The sequence below is a fragment of the Triticum aestivum genome, chromosome 5D (assembly GCF_018294505.1).
Source record: "Triticum aestivum cultivar Chinese Spring chromosome 5D, IWGSC CS RefSeq v2.1, whole genome shotgun sequence".
Lineage (NCBI taxonomy): Eukaryota > Viridiplantae > Streptophyta > Magnoliopsida > Poales > Poaceae > Triticum > Triticum aestivum.
The window spans coordinates 9,186,640-9,199,773 of record NC_057808.1 but is presented as its reverse complement, the minus strand read 5'-3'; the positions used below and the strand labels follow the sequence as shown (position 1 = coordinate 9,199,773).

Sequence of the window (13,134 nt, the reverse complement as noted above, 5' to 3'; positions counted from 1 at the left end):
TTTCTCTAGCGCCGACGCAGAGCTTGGGAGGTAGTCCAGGAGCGGATGCAGATTGTGGTCTGCATTAGCGGGATCTGCAAGATGGTGGATCATGTGCTTGGTTCGTGATAAGTGGATGGCAGGTATGGTGTCCTCCTCCGACGTCTTAGTCATGTGGGGGTACCAGATCTGGAGTTCGATGGCATGTCCGGGGTGTTGAGGGTTGTCTGATTCGTTCAACGGTATGGTTTTGCCTTTGGCAAGCCACCTTGGAGGTTCACAAAACTGCATATCAGCGATGGAGCCGCGTCGAGCTTAGGTGTGGTGGTGATCCATCATTTCGTTCTTTGGTGGCTGCTTTGGTGACGCCAGAGGCAGGTGACGGGCGTTGGTGTCAATCAGAGGTTTCCTCGGTCTTATTTGTAATTTTACTTCTTGACTGGTGTTCCTTCGTGCAAAGGTTAGCGTTCTGTTGTGTATTCGGTTTTGCCAGATCAGTGTGTACGTGACTTGTACTATGATACTTATGATATAAATGAGACATTTATTATCATGAAGAAAAAAAGGGAGCTCCTATTGGGCGCATAACACGCTGCAAACAAAGTGAGCACGCACCGCCGCCCGACTTGGCGCCCATCTGGGCCGGCCCATGTGCGGGCCGGGACGCCGCCTATTTTTTTCCTGCGTTTCCTTTTGTTATTTCCTTTTTCAATAATTTGGGATATCAAAAAGTTTTAAAATCAAGAAAAAGTTGCGATTTTTGTATAAAAGAATCATGATTTCAGAAAAATATTCATTACTTCAAAAAATTGTTCGGGAATAAAAAAAATCACGGTTCATGAGAATGTTCACAAATTTGAAAACAAATGTTCACAAATTTTAAAAATGTTCACGGATTCTAAAAAATGTTCATGATTTAAAAAAATCGTGATTTTAAAAAATGTTCATGACTTCAACAAAATGTTCATGATTTCAGAAAGTGTTTGCGATTTCAAAACTTGTTTGCGAATTCGGAAAATGTTCACGAATTTGGAAAAATGATCACGAATTTTAAGATATTTGATGATTTCAACAAAATTGGTCACCAATTTTTAAAACGTTCATGTTTCAAAAAATGTTCAAAATTTCGAGAAAATGTTTCACGAATTAGAAAACATTTTTATCATTTAAAAACAAATGTCCATGATTTCAAGAAAATGTTTGTGTGTTTTAAAAATTGTTCATGGTTTCAAAAAATGTTCATGATTTAAGATATTGTTCACGAATTTGTGAAAACAAAATCAAGACTTTAGGAAATGTTCATAATTACATAAAAACTTTGCGACTTTAAAAATATTCACGAATTTAATTTTTTTTGGAAATTTAAATAAAAAAGAATTAAAACGAAAACAGACAAACTGAAAGGAAAAAAACTAAAAGAAAACAGAAAAGGAAAAAAGATAAGCGAAAAAATGAAAAGAAAGAAAAAATCTTAAGAGAACCAGAAAAACCCGGTTCAGGGAAGGTCTTAGAACCTTCCCAAAACCGGTTGGGAGTGAAACCCCGAAATGGCTGGGCCATTGAAACAGCACCGCGGGGGGGGGGGGGGGGGGGGGGGGGGGTGGGGTGGTACACTCTATGTCACTTCCCAGCGACCTACGCGCCATATAGGAGCCACCACCAGGAAGTTTCTCACCAAACGCGCATTTGTAGTTTCTTTTTTTGTTTTAAAGAACAGAAAAACAAAAGATGGGCCGAGCCCAACTAGATGTGGTGCCAGTTTGCAAACGGGCGCTTAAGCGTCAAATAGGATCCGCCCAGAAAGTCGGCATATTTGAAGTACTTGTCGACCACAACCATGATCGTGAAAAAGCCAACACGGGAAATTGTTCAGTAAAGTACATACTCACCGTATGCCAAGCTTAAGATGGTATGGGAAGTAGCCACCATAGATAATGAGAACTAGTGATTACAGAGCTGCGCAAGCCTATAGGAACCAAAACAAACGCAGATCCAGACATTACCTTTTTCTTTTCTTTTATTTCCTTTTTTTTATGTGAAATTTTTGTTCGAAATTCCAGAAAATGTTCTCAAACCTGAAGTTTGTTGACAAATTTTAAAAAAGTTCATGTTTTCATTCTTTCGCAAATTTCAAAAAATGGTCATGTTTTTAGAAATTGTTCATATTTTACAAAAAATGTTCAAAAACTTCATATTTTTTTTTTGTTTTTTGGAAAATGTTCAGGATTTGCAAAAATGCTCATGTTTATAAAAGAAATCCCTTTTTTGTAAAATGAATGTTTAATGAAACCTGAACTTTTTTCACTCAAAACATTTTCGAAAAATGTTAACATTTTCTAAAATTACAAACAATATTTTTGAATATATGTACATTTTAAAAACAGGAACATGTTTTGAAAACTTAATAAAATTGGAAAATGCGAACAATTTTTGAGAACAGGAACATTTTTGGAAACACCAGAACAAATTTGAATACAGGAACTTTTTTTGGAAATGTGCGAACAATATTACAAAATGTGCGATTGCTTGATAACTGGACGCAACGTGCGACATATAGGTTTTTCCCTTAAGAGTGGCCATAGTTGAAGTAATTACCTTTTTTTTAAGAAACGATTGTAGTTTTATTCATATTCATTACAATTACAGATGCACTGATTTGCTTCTAAGATCCAAAAAACCAAAGTAATTCCCATAACTAGAAATTACATAAAATCTCTTGGAAACACTTTCTTTGCGGTATCAATCTGTGCTAGAAGAAATACTCCAAAAACTTTGGTAAAGAGGCTGCAATTGGACTAGAGCATGGATGTTGTCACTCTTTCACCCGCACGAATAACACCAATAATTGTTTCTGAAAGTGCCTTCAGTCGCCCATCCAAAAAGATGTAACGCCTTGATCGATGAATCGTACTTGGCCAGGGATGATCGCCAAGAAGTGTAGACCTTCGAATCATGATAACTTCATCGTGGTGTCTATGAAAGATTTCACCTCCACAAAGAATTAAATCAACAAAAAAGCTTGACACACCAACATACTCTCAACAAATCCGAATAACCGGATCTGCGAGGACAGAAAACTCATTGTATGCCAAACTTCATATGGCATATGTCATCCCATACATACTGCCCCTTGAGTTTTATCCAACAACGTATATGCTTGAATGGCCTGCCCTCGGTCATGTAGTGCATCACGGCAGCACGTGTAGAATATACAACATGTGGAGCAACATCAAGTGAATGAATGAATTAACCAATATGTAGAGCAAGAAGCAATACTTAAGATCTTGATGGTTGACGAGCCCAATGAACACATTTGTCTCCACTCGGTGAATCGCACAATAAAACTTCATGACAGAGTTACAGATGATGTACCATCAATGTGATATGGACTTCACATTGCGTTCATGGATGCCATGCATGTTGTAGCTAGGGTCTGTACATCTTTCGCTCATGAAACAAAAGCATGCACACGCTACCAGAAGATCGAGCCCCTTCACTTTCTGCCTACAAAGTCCGCAACTATGGCCAGCCACGCATCGCACAACAACACATTGTCGATCACCGAGTACCCCTCCATCGAACTACTTTAGGAAAGAACAAAAATTCAATTAAAAAATCAATGGCATTTGGCCGAACACCTGTCGGGCATTTGGACGTCATCGATAGGGGACTAAGGCTACTTGGCTGCAGAGGGATCCTGGGTAGACGAAGGCGTAGTCCAAGGCAAGCAGGTGTGTTGGTGGGGGCTGTGGACGTCTGAGGATACCTAGGGGGGCGGTCGAAGAGGTACAACGGCGGCATCAGACGAGGAGGGTGCGTTTGCAGAACAAGGAAGGAGTAGGGGCGAAGTGACAGAAAAGTGTACCGTGAGGGAGATTTGAGTGGACCGGGGATGTCGAAGTCCTACATGACGGCGGTCCAGACTCCCACAAAACCTCGTGTGAGGTTCCGACCAATATGCTCCAGTTGACCCTATTCTCTCGCGCCCCGCCGTGTGATCCGGTTATATATGGCAGCAACAATCAGCTATAGACTCGCTGATGATTTGTTTTCTCGGTGATCCGGCATGGCCAATGAAGAATCGTTGCATCCATACAAGAAGTTTATCAATTTTTGTTTTTGAGATTCCACAGTAAAAAAAAATTACACACCCTAAGGGAAAATGTTTACTGATATTGCAAACGTATAGAAAAATATGGCGTATGGAAAAAATATACTATGAGGGGATGGCCTAGGTCTAAGATTTTAGTAGGATCGGACGGCTTTTTTCTCAAACCGTGAGAGTCCATGCCCAGCGGTCTGGATCAAGTGACGCTACTCACGTGCGTGTGCATCATGCATGACGATCGCCGCCGAACAACCAGGGTGCCCCGCAAATTTCCTTGCGTGCCGGTCTACGTGAAAATACTCGGTACATGCGACAAATCCACGAGGATGGATGGATGGATGGCAATCAAACGGGGCAGCATCTTTGACCTGACCCACGCTGCACAACGGCATGCCGGTCAACAACGTCGACCACCACCACCGCCACCGGCATGCTACCACTAGTCCACTACCAGCTCGCGCAAAGGCTCCTATCTAACCTAATGGCACGAACAATTCCTGGCTTTGATGCACTAGACTAGAATTCACGCCACACCTGGCTCGACCAACCCACGGTTTGGTTTACCGGTGAAGTTCCATACCACCTCCAACGCGACCGGGTTTCAGTATCAACTGGTAACAGGACAAACACATAGACCGGACGGCGTTGGCGGCTCAATTTGAATATTTTTTAATCCACCCGTACGTTGGCGTGACATCCATCTACTTGTCTGGCTGGATTGCCAGTGTGCTCTGCTGGTTCCTCGGATTACCATGTAGTAGTATTAGCTGGGATTAGCTAACCATGGTTAGTAAACGCTACAGCCAATTTTAACACACATGGGGATGTAGCTCAAATGGTAGAGCGCCCGCTTTGCATGCGGGAGGCACGGGGTTCGATCCCCCGCATCTCCATTTTTTGATTTTGATTTTATCTGTTTCTGTTAATCTCTTGGGCCTTCATAAGTGGATCTGTCAGCCTATTTCGCATAAGATCAGTGTTAGTGTATATCTTTTTTTTTTGGAAAAACTTCCAATCTATTCATCTTCAATCATGGCAGTACAACGAACATCAGAAATAAAAATTACATTTAGATCCGTAGACCATCTAGCGACGACTACAAGCACCGAAGCGAGCCGAAGGCGCGCCGCCGTCATCGCCCCTCCATCGCCGGAGCCGGGCACAACTTGTTGTAGTAGACAGTCGGGAAGTCGTCGTGCTAAGGCCCCATAGGACCAGCACCCCAGAACAGCAACCGCCGCTGATGAAAAATAGCGTAGATCGGAAGGATCCAAATCGAAGACACACGAACGTAGACAAACAACGACGAGACCCGAGCAAATCCACCAAAGATAGATCTGCCGGAGACACATCTTCACACGCCCACCAACGATGCTAGACGCACCGCCGAAACGGGGGCAAGGCAAGGAGACCTTTATTCCATTTTCAGGGAGCCGCCGCCGTCTCGCCTTCCTGAGTAGGACACAAACCCTAACAAGATTGAAAAAAAAACTAAAAACGAAGCCCTCGCCGGCCCTTGCCAGGATCCACCGCGCCTCCATGGCCCTACGGCCACCGGAGACGAGGCGGATCTGCGCCGGCGCCGGCAAGAGGCACGAACCGTAACTTTCTTTCTTGGAGGAGGAGGAGGTGAAGAGACTTGACTAAAGACAGTGTTAGTGTATACCTTTTACTTGTAGTTGCAAGTAGAGCAATTAGTTCTGCTAAAAAAAGAGTAGCATAATGGGTGCTTTGTCCCTGAATATATGTAATATATGTATTCAACTATAAATAAAAATGAACGTCGATATGGCGCTGACGTTCGGTCTGAGAGGCTGCCAGACCGAACGAATTGTTCGTACTAGAGGGTAATTGCTCCGAACGAATTCGTTCGGGAGGACAGGCCCCCAGCGCGAATGCCCCACGCCCCCACCCTGTCCTACAGCCCGGTAGCTAAAAAAGCCCAATTATTTTTTTGCTGTGCTAGATTAAAGCCGAGATTTTGCACTGCTACGAAACAACAATGTCATCAACTTTAAAGGCAAAAAAGAAAAATAGTCATGGCAATTTCCATCATCGAAACAAAAAAAATTGCCATGGAAGATTCATAGTAAAAAATGCCATCCTATTTAAATTTCCATAGATTGTATGCACAATTTGAACACAAAATTAAGTGTGAGGAATTTGCCATGGTGTGGTAGTATAAATTGCCATGTTAAAAAAAATACAATTTCCATGGCACTAAAGAATAAAATTTCCATCATGAAAATTAAAGAAAAGGAAGGGAATTTCCTATGGTCCATGATCTCAAAACATAGATTTACCATGGATTAAAAATATATATCGCACGACCTATAATGAAATGTTTACACATGGCAAATTTAGTAAGTTTTTCTTCAAAAAAAGATGGCAAAATTAGGATACTTTTTCAATAAAACACATGGCAACTTTTTGAAAAAATGTAACAGATACATGGATTTGTTACCGAACGTTCGGTCTGGGAGCCTCCCAGACCGAACGAGAAGTTCAGTGCGACAGGCTGCCCCCTACGAACGAAATCGTTCGGGAAGAGAGGCCTCCCAGCCCGAACGCTCCTTCCCATCGCCCCTATAGGCCTGTTCTTGTAAAAAAAGCCCACAAGAACGAAAAAGCCCTATTTTTGCTGTGACAAAATACACATTGTTCGTTTGCACGACAAAAAATTCCATGGTCTTTTGCCATGCTATAAAAGAAGTTGACATGCTCGTGAGTCCAGAGTGTAAGTACACTAAATTGTATGGGAAATCTATCAAAAGTTGTTCAACAATTTGTCATGTTCTACACACAAAAATGTTTGTTATGTTATACTCAAATTTGCCATCTTCGACATTTTCTACAAAAATTGCCATGTTCCCATTGCAGCTAGCAGGAGTTCATCTAGAGATTTATTTCATGCATCACCTTATATTAGAAGTAAAAATTGCCATGGCAAAAAAAAGAAAGAAATTGTCGTGCCACTAAAAGTAAACATTGCCATGGCAAAAAAGAGTAAAAATTGCCATGGCAAAATAAAGTAAAAATTTCCATGGCAAAAGAAAGAGTAAAATTTTGCCATGAAAAAATGTTATAAAATTTGCCATGGCAAAAAAAGGGTAAAATTGCCATGGCAAAAAAGGGTAAAATTTGCCATGGCAAAATGAAGTAAAATTTTCCATGTCATTAAAGTAAAATTGCCACGGCAAAAAGAGTAAAATTTGCCATCGCAAAAACATATTAAAAAATTCCATGGAAAATGAAAGTAAATTTGCCATGGAAATGAAGTAAAAATTTCATATGATACTTAGAAAAAGTATCAACTAAAATTGCCATGGTCTAAAGTATACAATTTGCCATGGACCGTAAACTAAATTTGCCGTGGACATAAACTAAATTTGCCATGGTGCATAAACTAAATTTTCCACGGTGCAGAAAAGAATTTTTGCCATGCATCTATATCTTCCTTGAAGAAACGAATGTAAAAACAATAAATAACATGGCAAAAGTAGCTCCGTAAGATCATGGCAACTGTGAATATATGAATCTGGTATGCTATTTAAATAAAATAGATTTCCATGGGATGTTAATTTTTTTTGACATGTTCTACATAGTAGGGTCATGACAAATGTCACTACCTAAATATCATGGCAACAAATTGTCATGATCTGCTTGGTAGGGGCATGGCAAGGTCGCTACCTGAAATTTGCCATGTCAATGTGTGAAAAACATGTGTCGTGTCACTTTAGGAGAAAAATGCCATGCGACCATGCAAAATTTATCTATAAATGGAAAGTGTGAGTAGACAAAAAATTGTGAATTATATCATATGATTATTTGTCGTGTCACTCCACAGAAATTGCCACATTATTTTGAATATTTCTCCTAATTTTGTCATGGCCTACTACTAACCTATCTCTTAACACAGATTATAACTCAATACGAATCAGCTACCAACCAACAAACAGTTGAAGGCCATTTGATTTGGCAAAAGAACAAGGCAACTACACCAAGTTAGTATGAGAAAATGCCATGTATGTAGTGCACACTTTCTTCGTCTCAATCATATAGTGGAAAAGAGGTTCCATGACACATGAATTACATTTGCATGGTTTAATATATATTGACATGGCCCCATAAGAAATAGAAATAGTTTGCCATTGTTGGAAAAGGAAAAAAGAATTTGCCATTACCCATAACTACAATTGCCATGCTTCCATGAACTTAGAAGCCATGATATACATAAAAATCCGAGGGGATTCATGTTCCATAGCTTGCACACAAAGTGAACACAAAAACAAAAGTTGCCATGTGAAAAAATGAACTCATTAGTGATGTTTATAAACTACAATTGCCATGCTTCCATGAACTTAAAATGCCATGGTATGCAAAAATCCTAGGGTATTCATCTTCCACAGCTTGCACACAAAGTGAACACAACAAAAAAATGCCATGTGAAAAAATGAACTATGTAATTTGATTGCACATTGAAAATTTCAACTATCCACCCGACTGATGGTAGAGAGCTCAAATGTCCAACGAACGAACCTGTAGCCTGCAACATCCTCGTGCAGGCGGCGCATCTACTGGTGTTGCGCCAGGACCTAGCACTTGTAGGGGCAACGGCCGCTGCCGGAGTGGAGGCCAGCGCCGCCGGGCTGAAGGGGATTCTGGCGCCGCTGAAGGAGGCGCCCAGGTCGGCGAGACGTTCGAGCTTGCCGACGCCTGCATCATGGAGCGCAGCCGGCGGCTAGTCGGTCTGGACCTCCTTGCACGGAGGACGGTGCAACTGAGGCGACGCTGGGCCGTCGCCGTCGCGGACGACGACGATGTAGACACTGACGACCTGCCCCCCGACCTCCCCTCCGTCATCAGAGGAGTGGCTCGGCGACTCCGACTGCGGCCGCGCTGCACGCTCCCGGCGAGCCTCGCCGTCAGCTGCTCCTCGTGCGCTCCCCGATGAACTGCTCTTTCGGCGAGCCTCCCTGTGGCCGGACACCGCGCACGTCGCTGGGTGTTCCTAGGACGGCTGCTGGGAGGCGCCTGGACGACGCTGCCGAGCCAAGGTCGAGGCTCAACTCCGAGGGAGTTTGGGAGGCGCGACACCGGCGAGGACACATCAGCCCACCTCATCTTAGCCACGCAACATCCGGATGTTGGATTCGGTGGAGCTCCTCCCCGCGCCGCCCACCTGGTGCCCGCTGCTGCCCGCCTCGCATGGCCGCCTCGTCGCCAGCGCATGGTGCTCTTCCTCTGTGCGCTGTAGCGAGGAGAGGGGATGGGAATGGAGTGGAGGTCTGTCGATTTTCCCGACGGGTGAGCAGAGAATGGATAAGGTAGCGGCGTGGGGCGATGAAAACGTTCGGGACAACCACATCCTTTTCCGAACGAAAGGAATCGATGACGTGGCTGCTTTGACACACTTTAAGATCAATGCTGTAATCCCGTGGTCAAAAGGTCGTTCGGGGCCAGAGCATGAAACATGGACGTTCGGCACTTATCGATACCGATAAAAATTGAACAAATATAACATGGTCAAGTGGGCGGAAGAGGGGGGGGGGGGCAGTGGCCCCCTATCCTGCCCCATAACAGAGTTGACGTTACGTTCTACAAATTACATAGATTTTGTATTGCTTGGGAGATCTTCGGGTACGTTAATGTGGTAGTTTTGTCATCTCCCTCGTCAGCTTCATTTTCTTCCGGGCAACGCCCTTCGTTGCTCACCCCCGTGGGGCAGTGCAGACAGCTGCCCGGTTGGAGGTCTAAGTGCATTCTTTGCTCGTCTTCAATTGGGTGAGGGCAACGCTCGGCTGTCAGTGCTGGTGTCAAGCGTGGTGGATGACTAATTTGTAGTAGCAAGTACCCCTAATAGGTTTTTTGTCTGGATGTATCATCTTGATCTTTGATCTTAATCTGTGTTGAACGATCTGATGTGGGATGTATCATTTTTTTTATGTTTTCAATCTTATGCTCTTGAATATCCTTTGAAGTCGGCGGATTTGTTCTTGCTGAGGGTCCAGCCGTTTAATATCTTGGTTTGAACTGCAAAGGATCCTTTTTCAATTTGGACTTGGCAGTAATGCACATTTTATTATTCTTGAGCTTTATGAACAAGGATATATCATTCTCCCAGATTCTGAATACACAGTTATGACACTACCACGTTTACACAGGCTATTGTCTAATTCATGCAGTATTATTTTCGTTGTCACTGGCTGTTGTACAAGCGAGGACTTAGGACAAGAAAACATCGATTATACATTTCCAATCCGAGAATTCGATTATTCTCTTAAACTCTTACGCCTACTATTTGTTTATTATACTCCCTCTGTAAACTAATATAAGACGTTGAACATTAGTTTACATGTTGGGTATTTTTAAGATTGATGTTGACCAGATTTTCAATACACATTAAATATTTTCCCAATTAAATGTTTAGCATTTACCAGATGCATACTGAACATTTTTTTAAAACATGTTGACCGTTTTCAAGAATGCCATGAATTTTTTTATTACATCAAAAACATTTGTTAATTTTGAATGGTATGAAACATTTTTATAAAATTACATGGACATTGTTTTTACATTTCATAAACATTTTTTAAAATGTCACTGACAATTTTTTGTAACGCTGAACAATTTTTTGAATGGTGTGAAACATTTTTAAAATAGATTAGAAAACATATTTCATTGTGTAAACATTTTTAAATATTTCATGAATGGCGAGAAGTATTTTTCAAATGTGTTAACATTTGATAAACATTTTTTGAATGGTTAGAAACATTTAAAAAAAATTACCCGAACATTTTTACCTTGTATAGAAATTTCGGAAATTCGTGTACGTTTTAAAACTTTTTTGAATGGTATGAATATTTTTTAAAATGCACGGACATAATGTTACACTGCATGAACAGTTTTAAATGCACGATCAGCAACTTTAAAGAATAAGTAAATTATTTTTTGAAATATATGCATTTAGAATATTTAAAAAAATATAAGCAGAACTAAAAAAGGAAAAGATAAAAACGAACGAAACACACCTACATAACGAACCCAAACGATCCTATTGGGTTGGTCGACCAGAGTCTCGCTTCAGGCGAGGCTACCGTCTGTCTCGCTATAAGCGATATATGGACGTACACCCCTTTATATAGAGGTAGGCAGAAGCCCGTCTAGGGCCTTCAATGTTCTATTGCCTTGATCCTATTTCTATAATGTTTCCCCGATTTTGAAATCATGAGAACTATTTCTTTACATTCGGGGATTCCCCTCCGGATCCCTGTAAGTGCATTAGTGTCCCATGATAATTTTGGATGATTAAATGAGAAAACAATTAAGGGACTAATGTGTTTGTAAACACATGTGAAAGACCCTAAGGATTTGGTTTAATCGAATAGTATGACCCTTAAAAGTTATGTGATACAATGAAGTCTTTGGAATTCCCCAGCGATGGTTATGAAGTTGTTGTGTATATTTTTGTTTACTAGTTTCATTTTGTCCTATTAAGTCGATATATAGCAAACTGTATTATCAAGTGGGTTCATGTGAAAGTTAGACTGACGACGACGTGTCTTCGCCTTGTTTCAGTGCTTATAGTCGCCGTTAGGTGGACAACGAACATGAACGTGATTTTTGTTACCTTTCATGTGGTTTTGGCATGTTTGTTACTTTTCGTATTCTACGTATTCTTTGTACTGCCTTGTTTTTGGATGAATAGATCGGAAGTTTTTGTAAAAAAAAAATGATAATGATGCAACACACGGTGCTAATATATTGATCGGCCCTGCACTAACTTGTCAAACCGTGACTGTGACAGCGCTCGGCGCCCAGCGGTCATGCGACGGTACATACATACATACGGAGAATCCCTGCACGTGTGCCGGCGAACGAATCAATGTAACCGCGTATGGTATGGCGGCTACAACGCAATCGAAGTGAGTGGTACACTTTGCACGCGACAAATTGAAGAGGGTGTGCGACGGGCCAGCATCTTTGACTTGACCCACGCGCGCCGGCCGGCCGGTCACGGTCAGCAAGGTCGACCGGAATGGAATGGAAATGGAAGAACGCCGGCAGTCTTGTGCGTGCACGCCTGGCTACCTAGACTGCTCGTCCCTGCTACGTAGTAATACTATCCTAGCTAGAGTGGAGAGGGGCTAGTTCTTCACTTCCTCAACACTACTACTTTGAGCTGAACCAAAACCCTAGTAAGACAAACGCACGCACACACCCACAGGGCAAGACATGTACCAAGTCGCACACGTTAGGAAAAAAAAAACCCGGCATTTGACCAAGGGAATCCCATTCCACTTTAGCCTGCAATCGGCTGCGTTTTGTCCTGAAGACTCATATATTCAGTGTTCATTTAGATCCAATAAAAATTCCAGCCGCAATATGAAATAATTATCCTATCTACGTGCTAGCGGACGTGTCACTACCGCGAGGAAGCGGTTTCCGCATGGAACAAAAAAGTTGCATCTATCGTACCATGCAATCTAAGATCCAAATCTGCTTAGGTTGGAACTCAAAGCAGTTCGTAGTTTGTAATCGGGTCCTAGATCATTTTTTGGTTTTAACCTTTTCCTTCCAGTAAAACAAGTTTTTTTTATAGAAATGTTATGCCGAAAGAAGAGCGCATGTTTGCTAGGCAACCGAGCAATCTTGCACTAGTGATAACAATCTCGCCTGCTGGGAAAATGTCCACAAACCTAAAAAGTACGACGCTTTCCTTTATTGTGATACTCCAGGTTGCGCCATATGCTTAACAAGCGATTCAGCACTATTGGCCACGTGACTTCTCCTTGGGTGCGGCCTATAGTTAGTCTCATCGTCAACTTCGCAAGGACCCTAACGCTGCTATCATTTGGGGCTCACATGTCCCTAACAAGGCCAAGATCTTCCCCGTAGAAAGAGAAAAAAAACAAGGCCAAAGATCTCCGCGCGACCAGAGACATGCTAAACACAAAACATAAACTCCACATGAAACCCTAGGATAGGACGACCTTTGCCCTAAATGCAAAGTCACCCTAAAATAGGGCCGCACTCTCCCGTCCGTG

The 13,134-nt window shown here is 42.1% G+C and overlaps 1 non-coding gene across 1 annotated transcript; it reads left to right on the top strand.

Annotated features, from left to right (window-relative positions):
* Positions 1–4,907: 4,907 nt before the first annotated feature.
* Positions 4,908–4,980, top strand: TRNAA-UGC (transfer RNA alanine (anticodon UGC)). Its single transcript has one exon. It is a non-coding gene; the product is annotated as a tRNA-Ala (tRNA).
* The last annotated feature ends 8,154 nt before the right edge of the window (positions 4,981–13,134 follow it).